The sequence below is a fragment of the Pelophylax lessonae genome (assembly GCF_965119305.1).
Source record: "Pelophylax lessonae genome assembly, chromosome: 2".
Taxonomy (NCBI): Eukaryota; Metazoa; Chordata; class Amphibia; order Anura; family Ranidae; genus Pelophylax; species Pelophylax lessonae.
The window spans coordinates 248970128-248995409 of NC_138769.1; the positions used below are offsets into that span (position 1 = coordinate 248970128).

At 44.2% G+C, this 25282-nt stretch overlaps 1 protein-coding gene across 1 annotated transcript in view; it reads right to left on the reverse strand.

The window, feature by feature from the left end:
* Nucleotides 1-22484, reverse strand: part of RAP1A (RAP1A, member of RAS oncogene family) — a 171621-nt gene extending 149137 nt beyond the window's left edge. The window contains exon 1 of the mRNA XM_082244866.1: nucleotides 22289-22484. The gene's annotated coding sequence lies outside the window, so the exon portion shown is untranslated. The remainder of the gene's footprint in view (nucleotides 1-22288) is intronic.
* Between the last annotated feature and the right edge of the window lie 2798 nt (nucleotides 22485-25282).

Here is a 25282-nt window from a genome sequence, read left to right on the forward strand (position 1 = left end):
CCTGTCTGCCCCATTATAATCTAATTCACCCTTCCCCTCAGTCCTAGTTTAAATACTCCTCCAGTCTTCCCATAAAACTCTCCCCCAGCACAGCAGCCCCCGCCCCCCTTCTATTTAGGTGTGAACCATCTTTAGCATACAGGTTGCAACCCAATGAAAAGTCAACCTAGTGCTCTAAAAACCCAAATCCCTCCTCCTCACACCAGGTCTTTAGCCTTGCATTCAGTTCTCCAATCTCCCCCTGTCTTTCCTGTGTTGCACATAGGGCAGGCAGTATTTTAGAAAATATCACCTTGGAGGTCGTTCCCGTCAACTTGCAACCTAGGCTATTAAATTGGTTCTTAAGGAGCTTCCACCAATATTTTCGGTCACTGGTTCCAACATGGACCAAGACAGCTGGGTCATACCCAGCCCTTTCCTGTAATTTATCAACCTGGTCCAACATGCTGAACCCTGGCACCAGGGAGACCGCAAAACATTCAGTTGAGGCGATCCTGGCGATTCAGTCCTTCTGAATATAGAATCCCCTATTATCACCAACTGTCTGGGCCTACCTGCACTACCCCTTACCAACCCTACTAAATGGGCTACTCTCTCGGCTGTTAGGGATAGCAGTGACAACTAGAGCTGCCACCTCTGAGCTTGCCACCCCACATCTTCACCCAACTTGGCAAATCTGTAAGAGTGCTCAAACTCAGGGCTGGCCTTCCATTTTTTTTGTGAGCCCCTACCAATCCCTCTGACTGTATTAAGCCATCTTCCTACCAGATAATCCCGACTTACCCCTCCACCCTCCCCATTAACCCTACTGGCCACGTGCTCAGCAAGCAGAGGACCCCTTTCAAGGTTGTCTGTTCTGCCCAGTGTTGCAACTTACTCCTCCAGATCTCTAATGTAAGCTTCTAGAAGGGCAACCCACTCACATCTGTCGCAGCAGTGTCCATCCTGGAGCGGTTGCTCCATTGTTGTATACATGCGGCAAACTGTGCACTGCACAAAACCTTCAATTTGCTAGCACACATTTTCCCGGTTACAATGCTACTAAAAGAAAATTTGAGATGTTCACAATTAGTATGAGCTGCTTCACCTGAAATGCTGCCTTCGGTTTGTGACAAAACTTGTCTACTCTAACTGTGACCTAACTACTTTCTTTGATTCATCCAGAAGGGTATGTCCAATCACAATCTGGGTCTTACTCATGTTCTTTATAGACAGGAAAAGCGTCTTCCTGGCACACATCCCATGCAGGTTAAACTGATGCCATCTTCCCGATTGTGGATGTATGCACTTTGACACCAGTTGTCGCAAGAGCTACCCGCAGACCCCACAATGACATTTTTTCATTTTTGAAGACTACTTTAAAACAGTCCACTCTTAGGACTGAAACGGCTAAGCCAGCCAGTCTCAGGCACAATAACAGTCATAAAATCTTCCAACACTTTTTTTTCCCCTTGACAGGAAGGGCCTTGGCGAACACTTTTGATCTTAGCACGATGACACCGCAGACATTAGTAGCAATAAGGACACCCCACCCTAAATAATTTTGCTTATATAAAGACAAGTTTGAAGTCTTGATAAATGTAGGGAGTGTACTTTTTATTTTTTATATATGACAATTTAGCATTTTCAATTAGATTATGAAAATACACTATATCAATTTTGTCATTTGTATTGTGTATATACAGTATTTATATTTATGTGTAGGCACTATTTGAATAAGGATATTAAAGAAGTCAAAAATTTCATTTCCATTGGGTGTGCTTTTTCCACGTGCTTACATTACATTTATGTGCAGTCAGTTGTTTGCACAACGCTGCTATGTTGTTTAAACCACATTGCTTAACCACTTAAGCCCCAGCCCTATTTCGGATACTTTTTGTTTACAAGTTAAAACCAGTATTTTTTCCTAGAGAACTACTTAGAACCCCCAAACATTATATATATTATATATATATTTTTTTTTAGCAAAGACTCTGGAGAATAAAATGACGGTCATTGCAAAATTTTTTTGTCATGCGGTATTTGCGCAGCGGTCTTTAAAACGCCATTTTTTGGAAAAAATTTGAAAAATCACATTTCACTGCATTAAAAAAATACTAAACAGTAAAGTTAGCCCATTTTTTTATATATATTGTGAAAGATGTCACGCCGAGTAAATAGATACCCAACATGTTACGGTTTAAAATTGGGCCCCCCCCCCCCCCGTGGGATGGCGACAAACTACGGTCAATAGAAATCTCAATAGGCGACGCTTTAAAATTTATTTAACGGTTACCAGTTTAGAGGTAGAGTGTAGCTCTTTTTTAAATTATTGCCCACGCTCTGGCGATCGCGGCGATACCTCACATGTGTGGTTTGAACAGCGATTTCATTCGCGGCTCGACTTGTATACGTTTTTTTTTGTGCGCGAGCTAACGGTGACGGGGGCGGCTAATTTTTATTTTTTTTTCCTATTTATTTTTTCTTTTTTTAACTTTATTACATGTTTTAAAAAAAAAAAAAAAAATCTGATCACTTTTATTGCTGTCACAAGCAATGTAAACATCCCTTGTGACACCAATATGTGTGACAGGTACACTTTATGGAGGGATCGAGGGTCTAAGCCCTAGACCCCTCCACTACACTTCCCTGTATGCAAAACGCCGAAAACTGCATTTTTGCATACAGCCATTTTTCAAATCTGCCGCCTTTTGCAACACAGTAACCCGGAAGTGACGTCATGGACGCCGCCTCCGGGTTACGTCATCGGAGACCCGATCTATGCCGTTTCCGGCATTCATCGGGACTCCATCCAGCCAGCGGACGTGCCGGCTGGGTGCTCGGGGCTCCCGGTGGGACGGGAGCCCCGAGCAAAGCCACGGAAGGCGGCGGGAGGGGGGACGTCCCCTCCCGCTCACCCGGGTAACGATCGAGCGGCTCCCGACGGAAAGCCAACCGTCGGCTTCAAACCACGGTACCGGGATGGTGTCTCTAGCTAGAGACATCATCGCTGTATAACCCCGCAAAGTCAGCCGACGTACCGGTACGTTGATATGCGGTAAGTGGTTAAAGCGGCACTTCAGTCTGCCTTCTTTGGTGGCCCCATTTCCTCCTCGGGCATCACCATTATGGTGCGTGTGCAGATGTGTCCAAAGGCTCTACCTGGCCTTTGGATTCTGGCTTTAACAGATCAAGTTAACCAGCAAAAGTGGCAGTTAGAGCGATGAGATAAATCATTTAACACTGAGAGGGGCACTTACAATGGTCAGCTTTAATTCATTTATGTAAAACCTTTATCCCTAAAGGGAAAAAAAATAAAAGTGTCAGCTGGAGTTCAGTTTTGATAGTCAAGTCAATCCAAATCCAAGCATTTTTGATTTTGGGTTTAATACAGCTTTAATTTCAAAATGTTACATGCATTATGAATAAACTGATATAAAACAGCCTGGGAAATATAAAGTGAAGTGCAATATTACAATACCCATAGAAACAAAAGGAGTAGTAGATTAAAGAGAACTCCGCTTTTGTTTAGAAAAAAAGAAAACAACATTCCCCTCTGGTGATCTATGAACATTACATGGATTTTAATTAACTTTGTTGCAGACTCCTACCTTTTTTTACTCTGAAAAAATCTGTGTGTTGGTCTGTGTCCATGTGTGGGTCAAATGGGAGTGGTTTCATAATCATCAACCAGCTGCTGCTCCTGAGCAAAAACTGCAGTGTCTGCATCCCTTTAGACGTTATTTCCTATTGGGAGTATCTCACCAAAAATGACATTTTTGTTGCAGGAGATGCCAAAAAGCTGATTTGCATCTTAGTGCAGACTTCTGAGAAAAATCAGTGAGCCAATCACACAGCAGGAAATGACATATCTGGGGGGCGTTCTGTTCACATTCTGTATACAGAACACCTCCAGGTAGCCATATAGCATTGCATTTTATAGAAAATTATACAGCTGCAGACTGAATAGGAAAGGTCATTTTTATTAACATTGAATTTCAATTGCAATATGACCAACTGCAATATGACTGTCGCAATTGTATATGCTAGATTTTTTTTTTTATTTGAAATTTCTCAGAAAGCAGAGTTACCTTTTAAGTAAAAAAAATGTACATACTTGTGCAAATATTTGCATCGTGTTGCTTGCCAAACTGTACCCAACTAGTTCACTTGGGAGAATATGCTCTCTTAGAGCACATTTGAGCGGTCATGAAATCAAATCACAAAAAAATAAAAATAAATAATGGTTCATTATGCTTATCCGATAGTATGTATATGCAAAAGGCATGCAATTCCACTGAAATTAATTCGATGGGCTTCCAAATCTAGTTCAATACAGTCACTGTGCAGTGCTTATTTGCACGATAACTACACAACAGTCTCTTGTCCCTACAAGTAAACATGTAATGTGTTTTAACAAAGCAACTCTGAGTGCCGGTTCACACTAGGGCGACCTGTGAGGCGACCTGGTCGCCTCACAGGTCGCCTCCCATAGGGAAGCTGCGGACCCGTTCTAATAGGAGCGACACAAGTCGCTCCGACCTAGAAAAAGGGTCCGGAGCTTCTTTGGGGCGACCCGGAGGCGACCGCCATAGACTTCAATGTTATGAAGTCCGTGGCGGCCGCTCCAAGGTCGCAGCGCGCTGCTCGCACCGCGACCTCGGAGGTCGCGGTGCGAAGTAGCGTCGCTGCAGTGTGAACCGGCGCTTAAGATGTTTGAAAGGTGGTGTGCTTATGAAAGCAATCCAGCAGCTGTACATCTGCAGCACTTCCACCTGAAAGAAGACACATATACACAGGGTGTGTAAAGTGTCCCCAGTGCTGCTGCCTACATAATCCCAACCTCAGTGGCAGTGAACGGGTTAAAAGGTAAAAAGGTTATAAAGTTGCTGCGTAAACTGTCGGCGATATATAAATCGCATATATATATATATATATATATATATATATATATATATATATATATATATAATAAAGTTAAAGCATATATAAACCCAAAACAAAAAATGTGCATCTTGCAGCTTACTGGTCCTTAGAATAGAAAGAAGCCTGAACTAGTTCCCCCCCCCCCCCCCTTTATTTTCATCAGTTAATCCTCCAAATAACACTTCTTGTCCGAGTGGCTACACTTACCCCTCCAAAGTATCAATGGAGGGAGCTATGGCTGCCAAACAGGCTTGACTACCAACTAGCCTGCATTTTGCTCACCAACATTACTTTGGGAGGGGAGAATAGTAGTTTACAAATGATTATAGCCTTTTGCACACTGCAGCCTAAATGCAGCTTTTTAAGAGAAACAGGGTTTTTTTGTTTTGTTTTTTTAATGATAAATATGCAGACCAATGTTTTGTTGCTGGTGAGTATTTTAGACGTACAAAATAAAACAAAAGATTTCCGCCAAGAATAATGATGTTCCAACATCAGTACCATGTGCAAGTTTCCTAAATTGTTTTTGCTTTCAATACAGCTAATGGAACGTAACAAGGGAACCAAAGGAGATACAGCCACCAAATCTAAGAATAGTAAACTGCAATGTTATATTTTTGTTCTTGGGGCGGGGGGGGGGGGGGGGGGGAATCTCTGCAAGTGAGCTACATATATTCCAGAGATTTAACCATTTTTTACATTTTTAGTCGATGCTCCTCTTTTGTAAGGGCTTGGTTATGTGAATTCTAAGTGCCTTAATCTGTGAAAGGTGATCCGCAGTTGATCATTTTTTAGAGTGGCACAAGAGTGGCCTTTCTGAAAGGGAATCCTGCACCACAACCGTGAGCCTAGCATTTGACAGGCAGATGTGGTCCAAAACATGTGGATAAAAACTTGTGCAGCTCCACACCCAAAAGGTACATCAGCTACTTCAGCACTTTTGCCACATGTAAGACAACCAACTAAAATGAATGGGCTGCACTGTGCATGTAGCTCAAAAAGACCATTTAGTCACAAAACACTAGGTGTGAGCCTAGTCTTGAGGAGATCCCGCTTACATCCTGATCCTGTAATCACAGATGAGCTGAGGGGAAATCCTCCAGCTCAGGCACTTACAAGAACACACACCTGACAACTGTTTTATCACACTATCCTAAAACCAAAATGATATAAAAATAAAAAACACAAAATAAAAATATGTCCCACTTACAACTAAAGAATTGCACTTATTTATTTTTGTCAGGTACTTATATAGCGCCGTCATTGTATGCAGGGCTTACACTTCTTTATTATGCATTCACATCAGTCCCTGCCCTCAAGGAGCTTATAGTCAAAGGTCCCCAACTCCTGTTCCTACATGTATTAGGGCCAATTTACCTACCAGCAAGTCTTTGGAGTGTGGGAGGAAACCGGAGTACCTAGAAGAGACACAGGGAGAACATGCACATTTCAGGCAGTTCGTGTCCTGTTTGGGAATCGAACCAACAACCCTAGGGCTGCTAGGCAGAAGTGCTAACCACTTAACCACACAGCTTTAAAGTTGTGGAACTTCCGCTTATCTGATTACCTCCCCCCCCCCTCACATTTGGCACCTTTCAGGGAAGAGCGGGTACCTGTTTGACAGCTACCCGTCCCCACTTCCGGCAGTCACGGCTGCGGCGAATAAGGTCATTAGGCTAGCCCCCCTCCACTTTCACCCAACCCTATTCAGAATGCACGTATATACACACGTGATTCTGCACTTCCGAGTTTTGGGAGTGAGCGCGCGCCGCCACTGGCTCACTCTCGTGATTTTAACAGCTGTCTGCCGATCATTCGTTACTCTCACCAGGTTTTTTTTTTTTTTTTTTTTTTTTTATTTTAGCTGGAACTTAGTTCCACCACCTCTGGCTCAGGCCCTCAGCTCGCTGCTCACCACTATCCCTTGTAAACACAGAAATCCAGCTTTTGTGTTTCCAAGTGACAGCTTGCCTCTCAATGGCTCCTATAAATCTGATTGCCTGAGTGGCTCCCACTGAGTGCAGGATGGGGACAAGGGGGATGCAGGTACCCCCACTGGATGATCTCCCTGCAATCGAGAGAGGTGGAGCCACCTACAGTGTATGGGGAGGTACAAGAGCCGGCTTGGTGCTTCAGCTTAATGAATGTGAATGAGATGTGATTAGGGAATGCAGAGAGAAGCAGCTGTGAAAGAAGGTTGAACTCTGTGTGTGATGCACTCCTGGTATTTAATGCCCCTTTAAGACCCTCCCACTGTTAGTAAAAGTTGACCACACCCACTATTTGATGCTGTTTGGAGAGTGTCTGTATGGGGGGAGGGGGGTCATGGTTGAGTTTCTGCACCTATTTTCTGAGAAAAAAAGCCCTGACAGAATGACAGTCTGTAAACAAGGCAGACTGTCATTCTGTGAGTACAGAAGACTGATCCTGTGTCACCTATCCATGTCTTCAAGTAGTAAAAGCACCTCCCCCCAGTTAGTAAGCACTCCATAGGCACACATTTAACCCTTTGATCGTCCCTGATGTTAACCCCTTCTCTGCCAGTGTCATTAGTAAAGTGACAGTGCAAATTTTTAACACTGATTACAATTAGTGTCACTGGTCCCCAAACAAAGTGTCAATATCCGATTTGTCCTCCCCAATATTGCAGTCTTACTATAGGTTGCTGACTGACGCCATTACTAGTAAAAATAAAAATATTCCATAATTTGTACAAACCAATAAATATACGCTTATTGTGAAATCGCCCCCTGAAGTCGCCAAACGTAGTGCAGAAACTACCTTTGGTAATCTGTGTGGCGCACCGATTCGGACGTTGCCATTGCCAGCAATAGGCTTCGATTTGACTTGTCAAATCGGCCCAATGTAAACGTGGGCTTATGGTTTTTTTAAACCTATGTCCTTGCAATCTGGGATAGACATACACTTAAAGCGGTAGTTCACCCAAAAGAGGAAGCTCCGTCCTCCTCCACATTTGCCACATTATTTTATCTTTTTGGGAAGCAGAAACCCGACTGACCTTTTGATTTTCGGCGCAGAGATCTGAGCAGAAGTTCGGTCTCCCCTCCTTTCCTGCAGACTTCTGGGACACATCACAGGTCCCAGAAGACCACGGGACCAATAACAAAGCGAAGGCGGCTCACACATGCACAGTTGGAAGCCGGCGAATAACAAAGGTGCCGGCGCCAGCATCCAAAGCTGAATGAAGAATCAACTTGGGTGAGGACATTACTGGATTCAGGGGCAGGGAAGTGTCCTTGTATTAAAAGTATTTATAACTGCGACTTAACTTTTATGGGAGACTGGACCGGAAGGATTTGTCCCCTTAATGACCAGGCCATTTTTTGCGATTCGGCGCTGCGTTACTCGTCTGACGCTGTACCCAAATAAAATGGATGTCTTTTTTTTCCCCACAAATAGAGCTTTCTTTTGGGTCACCTCTGCTTTCTTTTATTTTTTGTGCTATAAACAAAAAAAGAGCAACAATTCTGAAAAAAAATATATATATATATTTTTCACTTTCTGCTATATAACATTCCCAAAATAAAATTAAAAAATCAATTTTTTTTTAACATTTCAGACCAATTTGTTTTCTGCTACATATTTTTGGTAAAAAAAAAAAAAAAAAACGCAATAAGGGTATTTTGATTGGTTTGCGTAAAAGTAATCCCGTCTACTAACTAAGGGAAAGATTTGTCATTTTTTGTTTACTAGTAATGGCAGCTATCTGCGACTTTTAGCGGGACTGCGACATTGCGGCAGACAGATCAGTCCCCTTACTGACATTTTTGACACTTTTGGGGGGACCAATGACATTACTACAGTAATCAGTGCTAAAAATATGTACTGTTACTGCAATAATGACACTGGCAGGGAAGGTTTAACACTGTGGGTGATCAAGAGGTAAAATGTGAGACTAGGGGAGTGATTCTAACTATGTGGGCGGGGCTTCTGAAATGATCATAGAGACCTGTGATCCTATATAGAAGGATCACAGGCACTCTGATCATTCCAGAGAGAACGGTCAGCTGTGTTTACAACAGCTGACCGTTGTTCTCTCACAGCGGGTAGCGATGGCGGATGGCAGGCGGCAATCGGAGCCACCTGCGCTGTGCATCGGAGTCCCTGCTGCCGGCGGCGGTGCACGCTTGCCCCCTATCTGCAGGCGCACGATCAACGTATACCTACTGCGGTTCGCGCAGGAGGGCCAACCTGCCGCAGTATTTCTGCGGTGGACAGCCTGAAAGCGGTTAAAATCCAACTTGACCTTTAAAAAAAAAAAAAAAAAAATGGCCTGCCAAAGTGCCAAATTTGGGCTGCAATTCTCACCTTCAACCTAGAGCAATCTCTCTCTCTCACCCCAGCCCCCCCCCCCCCCCCAGTACTTCTTTTTTCCACCCACCAGTCGTATTAGTTAAATGTTGCCCAGTCATTCAACCCACTTCCTGTAAGCCAGGCTGTCAAGGATATGCTCCCTGGGGAGCGCATTGTCACACTGGTGTGAGCTCACAGTACTAGACAGACATTACATCAGTGCTGTACTATTCAGGAGTAAAGACCACTCAGCACTATTGCAAAAGTAGAGGCAAGGGGTGTAGCTGCTATTTCAAGCAGTCGGGGGAGAAACTGGAACATTAAAGCTCGACTAGTAGTATCTAACCCCCACCAACTGAAAATGCCAATTCATTTCGAATATTCAAAGCAAATTCATCCATCCATGTGCCCATGCTTTATTTTGATGAAAAACAACCCCCTGGAATTTCTAGCTGTGGCCATCTTGAGATCTTAAGTGCAGATGATTTATGTAGAGTTTACTTCCAGGAATCCATCTGCCCTTAGCTAAGGCATTAAGTCAGGATGGTGTGCTTAGTTGGGAAAGCCCCTGATCCCCTCCTCTAGATGAAAGAAAATGTCCATGAATTACATCATTTGGCCTAAGTCAGAAACCAGAAAGCAACTAAAGAATTGTAAAAAAATAAAGACAAGTAAATATAGTATACCTTACTATCCATTTACTAATGCTAGGATTAAAAGGATTAATCCCTATTAGATTGTAAGCTCTCAGGAGCAGGACCCTCCTAACCCTCTATTGTGTCATTGCTGTACTGTCTCCCTTCCTATTGTAAACAATTGTGCAAACTGTTGGCGCTATAGAAATTCTGTACAACAACAATAAAAAATAGGTAATGTTGGATGTGGAGACTTGTTTTTCCAGTTCTCTCTTGCATTAATGTACTACCATTCTTGACTGTTTATTTTGTATGGAATATGCTTCCCATATTTGACTGGGGTATTTTTCGATCACGGTTGTATTTATGTTTGTTTTTCCCACTGTACTGCCTTTCTCAATAAAATATTTGGAAAAAAAAAAAAAAATAGGTAATGTTGATTGACAGAGTTTAGTTCCACTTTCCTGCAGACTTACAGTCTGTTCAAATTATCTTTTGCAGGGGGTTTTTGTGAGGCAAGTTCTATGAATCTCCCACACCTTTTCCCCAATGCCTTACACTACTACACACTGGAGGACATTTAATCAAGCAAATTAGCAACACAGATGCAAATCACAGTGCCTCTCACTCAGCAAAGTCTATATGAACGGTCTATGGTATATTTGCAACCTACGCGTTTGAACTCCTGGGCAGCCAACTGCGACAGATTACTGAAAATGAGACAGATTTTCATTCTAAACAGAAATGATTAAGAGGTCAGGGTTCAGGTTTCATTCTGTCGCACTATATGCAACTTTATAGCAGCCAAAAGGAGGAATTATTGACTTAAATTGTAACCTTGGAATATATCTACGGCTCCTGTTTAGCACTGTCTTGCTGTGCGACAGAATGAATAAATGTCCCCCATTGTGTGAGGTCAGCATTCTGAACCTTTGTGAGAACGGATTAGGCCATCCTTTCACACTGAAAGCATTTTCATGCAATTTTACAATTTTTTTTTTTTTTGGCATGTTTTTAAGCTTCAGCATTTTTGTTTTGGCCAATGGAAAACTAGTTAGGTTCACCATACAGGTTACAATCTGACCTTTCATTCAACTTCAGGGTTACCAAAACTATGCAATATATAGGACCTAGCTAAACGAACAAATCAACCTGTATCCTATCAGGCAGGCCCTTGCATTACATATTGGTTGGTAGATCTTTACTAATAGGAGACGACGGGCGCTCCCACCGAAATCTACTGGGGCACATAATCATGCCCCAAAGAAGTTCATGTACTTTTTCCGAATGTAAAACGAAAGCATGCGGTCAGAAGTGAACGGGCACAATAATATAAAATGAAAATCTGGTTTTGAATGTTGAAGTGCTGCCAGAAATGCTCTTCAAATCACTCAGGTGTGAATAGGTGCTAAAAAGATTTACAAAATGCATGAAATGTGCCCACATTTTTCCATGTGCTTTCAAAGTGTATTAGGGAAGAAGCACAACAGGAAACATAAAATCACATACAAAGCATGTGTAAAATAGTACAGTTGCACAAATCGTTAAAAAAAAAAAAAATCTCGATTCAACACCCCCCCCCCCCCCCCCATCTTATTTGCACGATTCATGTTAAACAAGTGCAGAGCCGTTCTCTGCTCACACCTGTCAAAAAAAAAGAAAAAAAAAGGCAGCCAGCAAAAGTTTATCACAACATTGCTCAGCACTGAGATAAAATGAAACATTGTAGCATTTCGTTCTTTTTGATTAACCGGTTGCCGACTGCTCACAGTATATTTACTTCGGCAGTCAGCCCCGGCCAGGCAGAGTGACGTAGGTCTACGTCGCTCGCCTGTCACTCCTTTTAGAGCCAATAGCGGGCGAGTGCGCACCTGCCGAGGCTCGTTCACAAAGGAGTGTGGGCGTGTGACCGGCGGACCCGATGTCCGCCGGTCACACTACGATCGCCGGTACAGCGGGAGAAAGAAGAGCAGCTTATGTAAACAAGCCGCCTGTCATTCTCCCCTGTGTGAAAATGAAGATCAGACGGTTCTACTATGTAGAACTGTTGATCTTTGTTTTTACACTAGGAGACCTGTCCCCCTACAGTAATAATCACGCCCCTAGGACACACTTAACCCCTCCCTGTCCAATACAGTTAACCCCTTCCCTGCCAGTGTCATTTTTGCAGTAACAGTGCATATATATAGCACTGATTACTGCAGTAATGTCACTGGTACCCCCAAAAGTGTCAAAAATGTCAGTCAAGGGTCCGATCTGTCCGCCGCAATACCGCAAAAAAAAAAAAAAAAAAATCTCAGATCCCCGCCATTACTCCGCCCCAATGTCGCAGTACCGCAAAGAAAATCGCAGATCGCCGCCATTACGCGTTAAAAAAAAAAAACACCAAAAATGACAAAAATCTTTCCCTTTGTTAGTAAACGTGATAACTTTTGCACAAACCAATCAAAATACGCTTTTTGCGATTTTTTTTACCAAACATATGTAGCGTAAAACAATTTGGCTGAAAATGTTAAAAAATTTTGATTTTTACATTTTTTTGGGGGGGAATTTCATATAAAAAAAAAAAAGTGAAAAATAGTTATTTTTGCAAAAATTACGCTCTTTTTTTTGTTTATAGCGCGTGATCAAAAAAAAAAATAAATAAATCGCACAGGTGATCAAATATCACCAAAAGAAAGCTCTGTTTGTGGGAAAAAAAGGACGTGAAATTAGTTTAGGTACAGCGTCGCACGACCGCGCAATTGTCCGTCAAAGTCACGCAGTAAAAAAAAAAAAAAACCCCTGGTCAGGAAGGGGGTAAAATCTTCCGGGGCTTAAGTGGTTAAAGGGGTGAACTTCAGTTTGCAAGTGAGGGCAGTTAATCCACTTAAAGACTAAGCCTTTTTCTGACACTTGTTGCTTACAAGATAAAACCAGTATTTTTTGCTAGAAAGTTACTTAGAACCCCCAAACATTATATATACACACCCTATAAACCATATAGACCCTAGAGAATAAGATGGTGGTTGTTGCAATATTTAATGTCACATTGTATTTGTGCAGCCATTTTTCAACAGCAATGTTTGAGGAAAAAAACACTGTAATGAATTAAAAAAAGAAAAGAAAAACTAAACAGTTAAGTTAGTCCAATTTTTTTGTACAATGTGAAAGATGTTATGGCGAGAATGGTGATCTTTATTCTAAGCAAAAAAAATTGATTCTCATTTTAGCCAGAATCGTGCAGCTCTACCAAATAGTAAAGCAAGCACACAAAGACATATGAGAAAAGTGTTAAAACATGTTTGCATGCAGGTGTGGTTTTATGTAGTGCAAATTAGCTCAACACTATCTTAACTTTAAGTTTATATCTGTAGTTTAACCCCAACTCGAAGCTAAATGTATTTAGTTTATTATTTTAGAAGTGTTCCACAGCTTGCAATACACACTGTAGGGATCCCCGAAGTACCTCTTCTCTACCACAAGATGCCCTCAGTCTTCCGGGTTCAATAACACCTTTCATCACTTAACTAGTAAGACTATGGAGATCCTTTGAGTGTAAAGCCTCATGGGTATGCCCAGGTGGGAGGTAACACAGGGCACTTCATTCACAGCATCTGATCAACTGCTGTCTCCATCACCAAGGACTATTACCCCAGCACTGAGAAAAGAAAAGGCAAAGAGAAAGAGGACCCTGCAGGATCATGTGGCTGAATACTTCTGAAGACTTCCCTTTTTTCACCTGGTGACAATAGTCATAGGGACACATAGGTGTTAATTTATAAAGCCATGGGCAGACACATACTAGACATTTATAAAGCTAAGTGGTGTTCTTTGTACATGTTTAGTGCTAATAAATGAATAGAATGGGTTTAAAAAAAAAAAAAAGTCACATGACTAGCTCGCCTTCAAAAAAATAAAAAGTCACATGACTAAAACTTGGTGAAGCACCAAAGACCCCATACTACAAACCACATTTTATATTACTAACCTTAATATTCCCTGCCCATCATAATGCCAGAACCATTACTTCTAAACTATTTGAGGAAGATTTGTATGCCCAGACATAAAAGTGCCATTTCCAAAAAAAAAAATAAAAAAATTTTTACCACTTCACAAACCACAAGAGTTGTTAATGCTGCCTGAACTAAGGTTATATTTAAGCAGGTGTCTTTTTTTTATTGATAAACTAAGAATCGCAATTTGTGTAAAATTCAGAGCTGCATGAGCGTGTGAATCTCTCGCCTGACAATGGCATTTTTAAGAATATGTAAACAGATTCAACATGAGCACTTGATTGATCCACAAAGCGATGCCTCAGCCAATAGGGTTGGAAGCCACTGAATAAATTCATTTAGTGCCGGTTTCCACTAGTGCGACTTGACACGTGTCAAGTCGCACAGCAAGTCAAAAGCCATTGATTTCAATTCGGCCCGTTTCCACTGCCGCGACTTCAGTTGCGGCGACTTCAAAAGTAGTTTGTGCACTACTTTTGAGCCAGTTTCAGTGCGACTTCCCTCTATAATGAGGGACAAGTCGCACTGAAAGCCGCAGTTTACTTTCGCTATGAAGTCGCGCTAGAAGTAGCACGACTTCGTAGCCGCGGCAGTGGAAACGGAGGCCTTAGGGCAGAAACAACTAATTATGAAAATAAATTGTCAACCATTCAAAATGGATTAGTTGGCCTGCATACAGAATGTATTATTTGTTTACATATCAGGAAATACAGTGCAGCACATACAGCTCAGTACACCCTCCATACATGTCAGAAGACATGGTACACCATCCATATATGTCAGTAAGTGCCTGAGAACTTGTGACTGTGTGGAGGAGCAACGCCTCATAGGACATGTAGTACTGGGCAGGAAGTGAGTGCTTCTAAAGGCAGAAGTATTATTATTATTATTTTTTTTTTTAAATAAAAATAAATAAAAGCATGCTGCTGCTGCTAAACAGTTTAGGCCTGGGTTTACACCACTGTTTTTTTTTTTATTGGTGCTTTGTGCAGAAACAGACTACAGTTCATTAAACATGGTTTCCTATGTGATACATTCATATCAATGTTTTTTTCAGCAGCTGCTCATTTGGAAAGGACCAGGGACTTTTTTCAATGCAAAACGGTCGGTGCATTTTTTTTGCCTTTTTAGTTCAATAGACTTCAATGGAGAAGCTGCAGAAAAGTGTCATTATGCTGGCCATACACGGATCGATTTTCGGACGAAAATATTCATACAAAAAATCTTTGTACATTCGCTGACTGAAAGAATGCCCTTTACTTGCTTTTAACATTTCGTTTTAAAAGGAATGCAATTTCTGAAAGAAAACCACATACACTGAAAATTCCTTTGACCAAGACGTTTTCTGTTATGCTCCAAAGGAGGGGCGTGGAAATCAATAAAACAGATGTTCTACCTATTCCCCACAATATCAAAAAACAGACAGACAAGAATATTCACTGTATACAGATGTAAAAATCCTGGGACAGCTCCTTCACTAGCAATTCAATGGGCCGACAACCAAAAGCATCTACAAATCTATTATTAAGAACTGGGCAGGTAACAAAACAGCCAAACAAGCAGAAAATGTTATACACAGCAGGCCTTAGAATGCTAATAAATGCTTAGAGTCCGCATTACAAGAATACATTAAAATGTTACTTCATACAGGAACATCAAATATATGTATTAAAATTACAGACATGACACTAAATTGACACATTCCTTATAAAACCATTTCACAAACAGCAATTACAAGTTACTAAAATAGGCAGCAGGGTCTAACGAAACTAAACAGTACTTTGAGCTGAAGGTCACAATTAAACCCTGCTGACACACCACCAAAAAGCCAAAGAGGTGTGAATGGAAAATATGAATGGTAGAACAAATATCATTCTTAAAGAGATCCTGTCACCAGGTCCTACTCTAATAAACTTGGGATAGGCAACCTCTGCATTTCAGCTGTAGTGAAACTACAGGTATAGTATAGCAAGACAGAGCCACAGGCCTGACTCCTGGAGGTATGATGGAAGTTTTAGTTTCACCACAGCTGGAATGCCAATGTTGCCTACCTCTGCACTAAACACATGCAGACAATCTATAGCACGCTTATACACTGCTGCAGAATTTCAGCCACTTAAATCAGAACTCCACCCAAAACGAACTCCACTTCTGAGGAGCGGGGGTGGGGGAGCAGGTACCTGATTATGACAGGTACTCGCTCCCACTTCCATTCCCAGCGCTGTGGCGCTGGGAACAGCAGTTCCTCTTCCTCCCTCCTGCAGTCTTCTGGGACACTGACAGGTCCCAGAAGACTGCATCCACCAATACAGGATTCACTGCACGACTCATGCATGTGCAGTTGGTGCTCGGCTGCAAAGCCGCAAGCGGCCCAGCTGGGTGCTCATAGTGAAGATGCCGGCGCCGCCGAGGGAGGACGGAGGAAGAGGACAGCTGTGGTGAGCTCACCACTGGACCAAGGAACAGGTGAGTGGCTGTTTTTCAAGTCAGCAGCTAAACTTTTTGTAGGTGCCTGGAGTTCCACTTTAACCAGAGATATCAACACCACTAGCAGGGTTCATACACATTTTCACCAATAAAATTCCATGACTTTTCCATGACTTCACGTAAATATTCATGACCTAATGTTTCATGAAATGTCTATGTATACATGTTAAATAAGAAGAAAATCCATGTCACACCCAGCATATTTTTACTAAAATAAATTACAAGCTTTGTAGTGTACAGTACCTCTGCAGTAAGGGCTCTTACACACGGGCGGTCCGATCAGATCCGCCTGTCAGTTTTTTAGGCGGATCTGATCGGATCCTCCATGCAGCTCTATGGGGCAGCGGGTGTCAGCGGAGACACCTCCGCTGACACCCGCTGCCATCCGCATCCGATCCTGTGCTGAAATCTGGACGGATGGAAACCCTATTTTTCCATCCGTTCAGTAATCGGAGCGGATCTGATGAGAGCGGACAAGCTGTCCGCTCTCCTCCGATCCCCCATAGAGGGCAGCGGGTGCTGAGACACCTCCCTCTCCGCTTTGAAAGCGGAGACGGAGCTGTCATCCGCCCGGCTCAGCGGGGATCGCGGATCGATCCCCGCTGAGCAACACGGATCCGCCTGTGGAGGCGGACAGTGTGAAAGAGCCCTTAGGGTTTCGTTTCTGGATACAGCGTGACTCAAAATGGTCCCTTGTTTTACAGTGGATAAGATGGAAGCACCGCTGCCGCAGCTGGGTGCCGGTGTCACTTCAGGCGCACGGGTGAAAAAGCCAGCGATCAGATTGGAAGCTGTCAAGCACGCAGCTGCAGACTGGTGCTTTGCACCTTTAGCGTGGCTAGACAGCGCTGCCTCTCCCATGTTCGAAATGTCAAACGTTTTACGACACACACTGTACATTTAGCGGACATGATACAGGAGGTGGTCAGAGGCTGCGGACATGATACAGGAGGTGGTCAGAGGCTGCGGACATGATACAGGAGGTGGTCAGAGGCTGCGGACATGATACAGGAGGTGGTCAGAGGCTGCGGACATGATACAGGAGGTGGTCAGAGGCTGCGGACATGATACAGGAGGTGGTCAGAGGCTGCGGACATGATACAGGAGGTGGTCAGAGGCTGCGGACATGATACAGGTGGTGGTCAGAGGCTGCGGACATGATACAGGTGGTGGTCAGAGGCTGCGGACATGATACAGGTGGTGGTCAGAGGCTGCGGACATGATACAGGAGGTGGTCAGAGGCTGCGGACATGATACAGGAGGTGGTCAGAGGCTGCGGACATGATACAGGAGGTGGTCAGAGGCTGCGGACATGATACAGGAGGTGGTCAGAGGCTGCGGACATGATACAGGAGGTGGTCAGAGGCTGCGGACATGATACAGGAGGTGGTCAGAGGCTGCGGACATGATACAGGAGGTGGTCAGAGGCTGCGGACATGATACAGGAGGTGGTCAGAGGCTGCGGACATGATACAAGAGAAGGTCAGAGACTACAGACATGATAGAAGATAGAAGAGCACAGGGGAAGCAGAGAGCACTGGAGGAGCTGAAGGGCACGGGGGGGAGGGGGGACTGGAAAGCATTGCAGGGGGGTTGGAAGGCGCGCAAAACGGTTACCGCCCCCTTCCGCATCATCATCACATTCATGCGGTCGGCCCGCCCTCCAGTGACGCTTCCGCTGCCTCATTGGTTGATAATCTCCCGGCTGTTACTGCTGCTGCTAGTCAGTCACAGTGTCTCCAGGCAAACCGCGGCCGGCCCTCCCCGCTGCCTGATTGGGTCATCTCTTCGGCTGCTGCTGGCCAATGACAGCACGCGCATACCGCGGACCCGGAAGGACGCTAATACAGCGAAATGTAAATACAGTATGTGGCAATATAATTATAAAATAATTAAGCATCTGCTTCCCGCGCCTCCACAGTAATTTAATTCCATGACTTTTCCAAAACCTAGTGTATTTCCGAATTTCCCATGACCTTTCCAGGCCTGGAAAGTGTCATCTAAAAATTCCAAAACTTTTCCAGGATTTCCATGACCGTATGAACCCTGACTAGTTTGACACTCCTGGAAATGTAGCATTTTTGTCAGAGACTCAAATGTCCAGGCTGAATGAAGCTACACCTGTACATCACCACAATGTTTCTATGGCGAGGACAAAAATCTCCCAAAATCGGCTGTTGCATATGCTGTATAGTAAACACTGACAGCGGCAGCTTTCACTGTCTATGTTAGAAAGTTGACATTTATGTTGTACTTGCAGCTAAAATGCTGTGCTGTAAGAGGGAGGCTGTGAGTGGCCTAAAAGCCAGGCCCCTTTAACACCTGAGTGATCAGAAGCTTCACCAGAAGTGCTACAAGGCTTGATTGACACTAGACTTTCCATTATATTCATGGCACTCATTGACATCTGAGGGTAGCATGGTTTAGGCCCAAACAGACTTCAATAGGAATATGTAATAAAATAAAAGCCCCCCAAAAAAAAACACCAGACACTCAGCTCAACATTGAACAGGGCCTAAGACTGATATAGCCAAACAGGGATGAGCATACATTTATTTACCATTACTGGTCCAATAAGATGCGGGAAGGGGGATTTCCACTGATGATACAAATGGGCGGGGATGCGGATTACATCAATGATCTTAGTTCATTGATGTCACAAATATCCCAATCCGTGTGTATGTATGTGTGGTTGCAGAACAGGGCATGTCCCAGCTGCAGCTCATTGCTCTAGCAATGGTCACTTACTTCCTGCAACAGGTTTGGAATAAAAGCAAGCTCATCCATATTCCCAAACTATTCTAGTTTCAAGCTAGAAACACTGCTTTAAGTACATGTACTAAAAAATGCCTGAGTGTTTTAACTCGATAGAGCAGGACATGGTGACAGGGTCTCCTACTCCTTCATACTGCCTCCTAGCAGCCTTTTAAGAGGAACTAGACCCATTGATTCAACTGCTTCCAAAAAGAGTTACAGTCAAGGCATGATGTGCAAAACTGTCAGTTGCTTGTGCTCTCAACTGAACCATCAAATGGCTTGTGCCATAACTGATCACATGTGCGGCATCATGGCAACTGCAGATCAAACCAAAGCTAAGATGGTAGCTTCCTTGGCTGTAAAGATTAAAGCGGAAGGATACTTAACTTTTACCTACAGGTAAGCCTATAGTAAGGCTTACCTGTAGGTAAAATTAATATCTCCTAAACCTGAACGGTTTAGGATTTATTCGCCCTGCATGCAGCCGCTGGTGGACCTTCAGAGCTTCTTGCCAGAAAGTGAACTCCCACGCGCATGCACGGGAGTGACATCATCGCGGCTCGGGCCACTCAGTTACGGAGCCGCCGAACCCGGAAGAGACATCGAGGGAAGACGTCAGCTGCATCATCGGTGTCCGGGAGACGGTGTCGGGGCTTCGTTCTAAGGTATTTCATAAAAAGCTAGTATGCGATGCATACTAGCTCACTATGCCTTTGTCCTGCAGGATTTTGTTTTTTTTTTTGAGGATACAACCACTTTAAGAGGGCCTGGCTCTGCTTTTAGGCCCCTTTCACACTTGTATGACTCCAAAGTTGCGCTGACTTTGGAGTACAGTTTTGGATAGGTGCAACTTGGATATGACCAGTTTTAATTGTAGAACATTCAGGTAGGACTTTCATGCAACTTCTGAGGGTTAACACTGTCCATGACCTGTTAGGGGTCCAGCCACCTGCCACTGACAGCGAACAAGCTAGCTTGATCTGAATTGGTGGTTGCTCGCATTGATGGCTGGGCTCCGCCTCTTATCTGCTCGGTGGCACGGCCCTGTTGTGTCGGTACAACGCAGGGCATTTATCTTCAATTGCTGCTCAGCTGTAGATGAGTGTCGGGTAAGCAAAGTTCTGCCCCCTGTCAATCAGTTGCGGCTACTCTCCTCCTTCTGACGTCTCAGGATGCAACAAACTTCTTGGGAAAACCCTCTTCTACCAGGTGTAAGGTGAGGAGAGATTATTTTGATGCAGGGCACTAATGATCTGAGGTGGAGCTTGGCGCAGTGATCCACTCACTGATGAGGTTTTTATAGGAGTCTCTGTGCAGTCAAACCTCTCTGCTAACGATCGGTAAATACAGATCATTAGCAGAGAGGTTTGACTTTACAGAGATTCCTATTAAAATCCTATCAGTGAGTGGATCACTGTCCTAGACAGAAATGAACAGTTGACCTGGGCAGTGTGGGCACAGCCCAGAGTTGTGCTTTAAACCCCAATATCCCTGCTTCTGTACGAGAGATTCCCTATTTAAATCCTATCAGTGAGTGGATCACTGTACTAGACAGAAATGAGCAGTTGACCCTGGCAGTGTGGGCACAGCCCAGAGTTGTGCTTTAAACCACACTATCCCTGCCACTGTACGAGAGATTTCCTATTAAAATCCTATCAGTAAGTGGATCACTGCCCTAGACAGAAATTAGCAGTTGACCCGGGCAGTGTGGGCACAGCCCAGAGTTTTGCTTTAAACCCTATCCCTGCCGCTGTACAAGAGATTTCCTATTAAAATCCTATCAGTGGGTGGATCACTGTCCTAGACAGAAATGAGCAGCTGACCTGGGCAGTGTGGGCACAGCCTGGAATTGTGCTGTAAACCCTACTATCCCTGCCACTGTATGAGAGATTTACTATTAAAATCCTATTAGTGAGTGGATCACGGTCCTATACAGAAATGAGCAGCTGACCCGGGCAGTGTGGGCACAGCCCAGAGTTGTGCTTTAAACCCAAATATCCCTGCTGCTGTATGAAAGATTTCCTATTAAAATCCTATCAGTGGGTGGATCACTGTCCTAGACAGAAATGAGCAGCTGACCCGGGCAGTGTGGACACAGCCCAGAGTTGTGCTTTAAACCCCAATATCCCTGCTGCTGTATGAGAGATTTCCTATTAAAATCCTATCAGTAAGTGGATCACTGCCCTAGACAGAAATGAGCAGCTGACCCGGGCAGTGTGGGCACAGCCTGGAATTGTGCTTTAAACCCCAATATCCCTGCCGCTGTACAAGAGATTTCCTATTAAAATCCTATCAGTGAGTGGATCACTGCCCTAGACAGAAATAAGCAGTTGACCTGGGCAGTGTGGGCACAGCCCAGAGTTGTGCTTTAAACCCTATCCCTGCCGCTGTACAAGAGATTTCCTATTAAAATCCTATCAGTGAGTGGATCACCGTCCTAGACAGGAATGAGCAGATGACCTGGGCAGTGTGGGCACAGCCCAGAGTTGTGCTGTAAACCCTACTATCCCTGCCGCTGTATGAGGGATTTACTATTAAAATCCTATCAGTAAGTGGATCACTGCCCTAGACAGAAATGAGCAGCTGACCTGGGCAGTGTGGGCACAGCCCAGAGTTGTGCTTTAAACGCCACTACCCCTGCCGCTGTACGTGTGTTACAGTCAGGAAGAGGTTAATACCACAAGTATCGGCATCGTCAGATAGCTGCATTAGTTAGTTTCATAAGAAGCTTTCCTAGATCAAAGAAAGCTTTATTATAAAACATGATTTTACCATAATGTGGCCCACCCTGATATGTCATGCAGTTCCCTGACATAAAACAAGTTGAGAAGGCGGAGTAAGTTTCAGACCTGATGAGAAGTAGAGAAAAACTTTTACAAATGCCCCCTACTGTAATCACACAGCCTAGATTGTCAGCTCTGTGGGCACAGTCCCTGACAAGGAAGGCAGCCATGGAATGAGAAGGCAGGGAGAGTCCCTGTGGCCGTGTGACATGTACAACAGCCGCCTGGAGGAAGTCCTTGTGACAAGCTCAGTCCCTTCCGCCCTCTCCACCCAAACCAGAGCTGGCAGCCTCTTTCCCACGGCCTAGAGGTCCTGAGGGCCGCATCCCCGGCCTTTCCTGCTCACTAAACCTCCCCACCACCGCCTGTACAGCACTCCGTCCACACCCACAAAAACCCCCCTGTCACTTACCAGCAGTCTTTATTTCCAATGGCCGCCACCAGGAGCCGGATCCCCCGGCAAAGCCAAACTCTAATGGACGGACCACAACCCCCCCGTCACCCGGCCGGCCAGTCACAGACAACTACCGCTACAATCACCTCACGCTGGGAACCCGCCTAGCTAGTGCGCGCCGCCGCCGACTTCCACTCACGGCGAAAAGGGGGCGGGGCCTCCCGTATAGCGTGCGCGCGACCCCCGCAAGCCTCGGAGGGCGGCCAATCAGAGGCGAGGCTTGGCGAAAACCGTTAGAAGTGAATGGACGTCACTGGCATCTGGAGGGGAAGAGCTGATGTGCGTTCTCCTTATCGGTCTCCAGTCACAGATCGATGAGCTGGGGTCTAGTTGGCGGCGCTCATTGATTTTTAAAGAGGAACTTCAACCTCCTGTGTTTTTTTTTTTTGCACTCTAATGGCTCCTACACGCTATTAAAACAAAAAAAAAACAATATCTTCTGGGGAACGGTCGTACGATTTTCTGATTGTGTCTAAACAACTTTCCACAGCTGATTCCGACCTTTCCGAACTAAAATTTCCGAAAGGACAACTGAGCGATTTTCTTTAACCGCTTCCGGACCGCCCACCACACATTTACTGCGCCAAACGACGTACCTGTACTTCGCATCTTCTTCCTGGTCTGGGGCCGAACCCGCTCTCGCTGTGATTGGACACCGGGAGATAATCAGCGAGCGCCCGCCGGAACCAATCATTCCCGCGTTGTCTGCCTATGTAAACAAGGCAGATCGCCATTCTGTCAGAGAAGAAGATAGAGATCTTTTGTTACTGCCCAGTCAGACCATGCCCTACACAGTTAGCAAGCACCCCCCCAGGGCAGTGATGGCAAACCTTGGTACCCCAGATGCTTTGAAACTACATTTCCTATGATGCTCATGCACTCTGATGTGTAGTTGGGCATTATTGGAAATGTAGTTCCAAAACATCTAGGGTGCCAAGGGTAGCCCTAGGGATACATTTAAACCTTTGATCGCCCCCCGATGTTAACCCTTTCCCTGCCAGTGTTAGTACACTAAATGAATATTTTTTTGCACTGATCACTGTAATAATGTCAATGGTCCCCAAAAAAGTTTCAGGTGTCCGATTTGTCCGCCCCAATATTGCAGTCCCGCTAAAAATCGCTGATCGCCGCCATTACTAGTAAAAAAATAAATAAAAATGTCTTAGTCTCCATTCACACTACCGCGACTTGTCAGGTGACTTGTCGCGGTCCATGCAGTGCTACAGGACCCATTCTAATAGGAGCGACACAAGTCGCTCCGACTTAGAAAAAGGGTCCTGTACTACTTTGGGGCAACCTCGGAGCGACTTGCATAGACACTCATTATATGAAGTCCGTGCAAGTCGCGCCAAAATCAGTATACGGTTATTGTGTTTTTTTTTTTACCAAAAATATGTAGCAGAATACATACTGGCCTAAATTAATGAAGAAATTTGATTTTTTTTTTTACATTTTTTTATTGGATGTGTTTTATAGCAGAAAGTAAAAAATTGTTTTGTTTTCAAAATTGTCAGTCTTTTTTTGTTTATAACTAGGGTTGAGCGAACACGGACTGTATTATTCGTGTTCGTACCGAATAATTGGATTTTTGTTACCCGAACATGGACCGAAAACTTTACTGTATGTTCGGGTAAAAATCCGTGTTCGGTCACTTTATTTCCGGGTTTTGTATGCATTGGCGCGCTTTTCATGGCGGGCTTTCAACAGCCAATCAACAAGCGTTTAACTGGTGTGCCTTAAGCCATCCCAGCCATGCCTACAAATGTATTAGTAGCTGTGATTGGCCATCTGAAGCATGTGACCAAGTCTTTATAAGTCCGAGGCAGCGCCGCTGCGTCATTCTGCTGTGTTAGTTCAGGGACAGAGCACACATCATACGTGCTGGCTGCTGATTAGGGACAGACAGGCAAAAAAAAACATTTGTGTCCGGATAGAATTGAGGGACAGGTCGGAGTGTGTTAGGCAGGGTGAGTTGTAGGGCATTTTAGGGCGAGGCTGCTGATTTTTAGGGTCAGTGTTCTACAATCGATTTTGCAGTGACCGATCTTATCAATCCTTTTAGGGAGAGGCTGCTGATTTTTAGGGTCAGACAGTGTGTTCTACAATCGATATTGCTGGGTGGGGTTTGCAGTGACCGATCATATCAATCCTTTTAGGGAGAGAGGCTGCTGATTTTTAGGGTCAGACAGTGTGTTCTACAATCGATATTGCTGTGTGGGGGGGTTTGCAGTGACCGATCTTATCAATCCTTTTAGGGAGAGGCTGGAGATAGGCAGGTGTCCGTGGTCCACATCGATTTTACTGTGTGTGGGGTGCAGTGAACACAATCTTTTATGCCCACTGAGGAGGAGGGAGAAAAGTCTTTTTCTATCAGTCACTGTGTGCAGCGTTTGTCCTTCAGCTGTGCTGTGCTGACTCTGATCATACACTGCTGTGTTCAGTGTTCAGTTCACATGTGCTATTATTCAGTGGTTTCAAAAATCATACACTTTTTTCTATTCCACTATTCAATATACAGCCTTGGGTTAAAAAAAATTAAATTGTGGCCTGCAGCAGAGCTGGATGATATAAGACACTGCTGTTCACATCATGTGCTATTGATAAATCACACCAATCTTATCTCATATTTTCTATTCCGCTATTCAATAAAAACCTTTGGGTATCAATTAAATTGTGGGATAGTCTGTGTTGGTAGGTGTGAGATACACCTTTCCAAGTTTTTAGGGTTCATCTCATACTTCTGAAGATTTGAGGGTGCTGCCTGTTCCAAACTCCTCCTACTCCTCATCCTGCATTTTAGGGGTACAAACAATAGTAATTGGGGCCTAGTGTGGTGTACGTGTGAGATACATACACTTTTTTTGATCATATTTTCTATTCCGCTATTCAATAAAAACCTTTGGGTATCAATTTAATTGCGGGATAGTCTGTGTTGGTAGGTGTGAGATACAC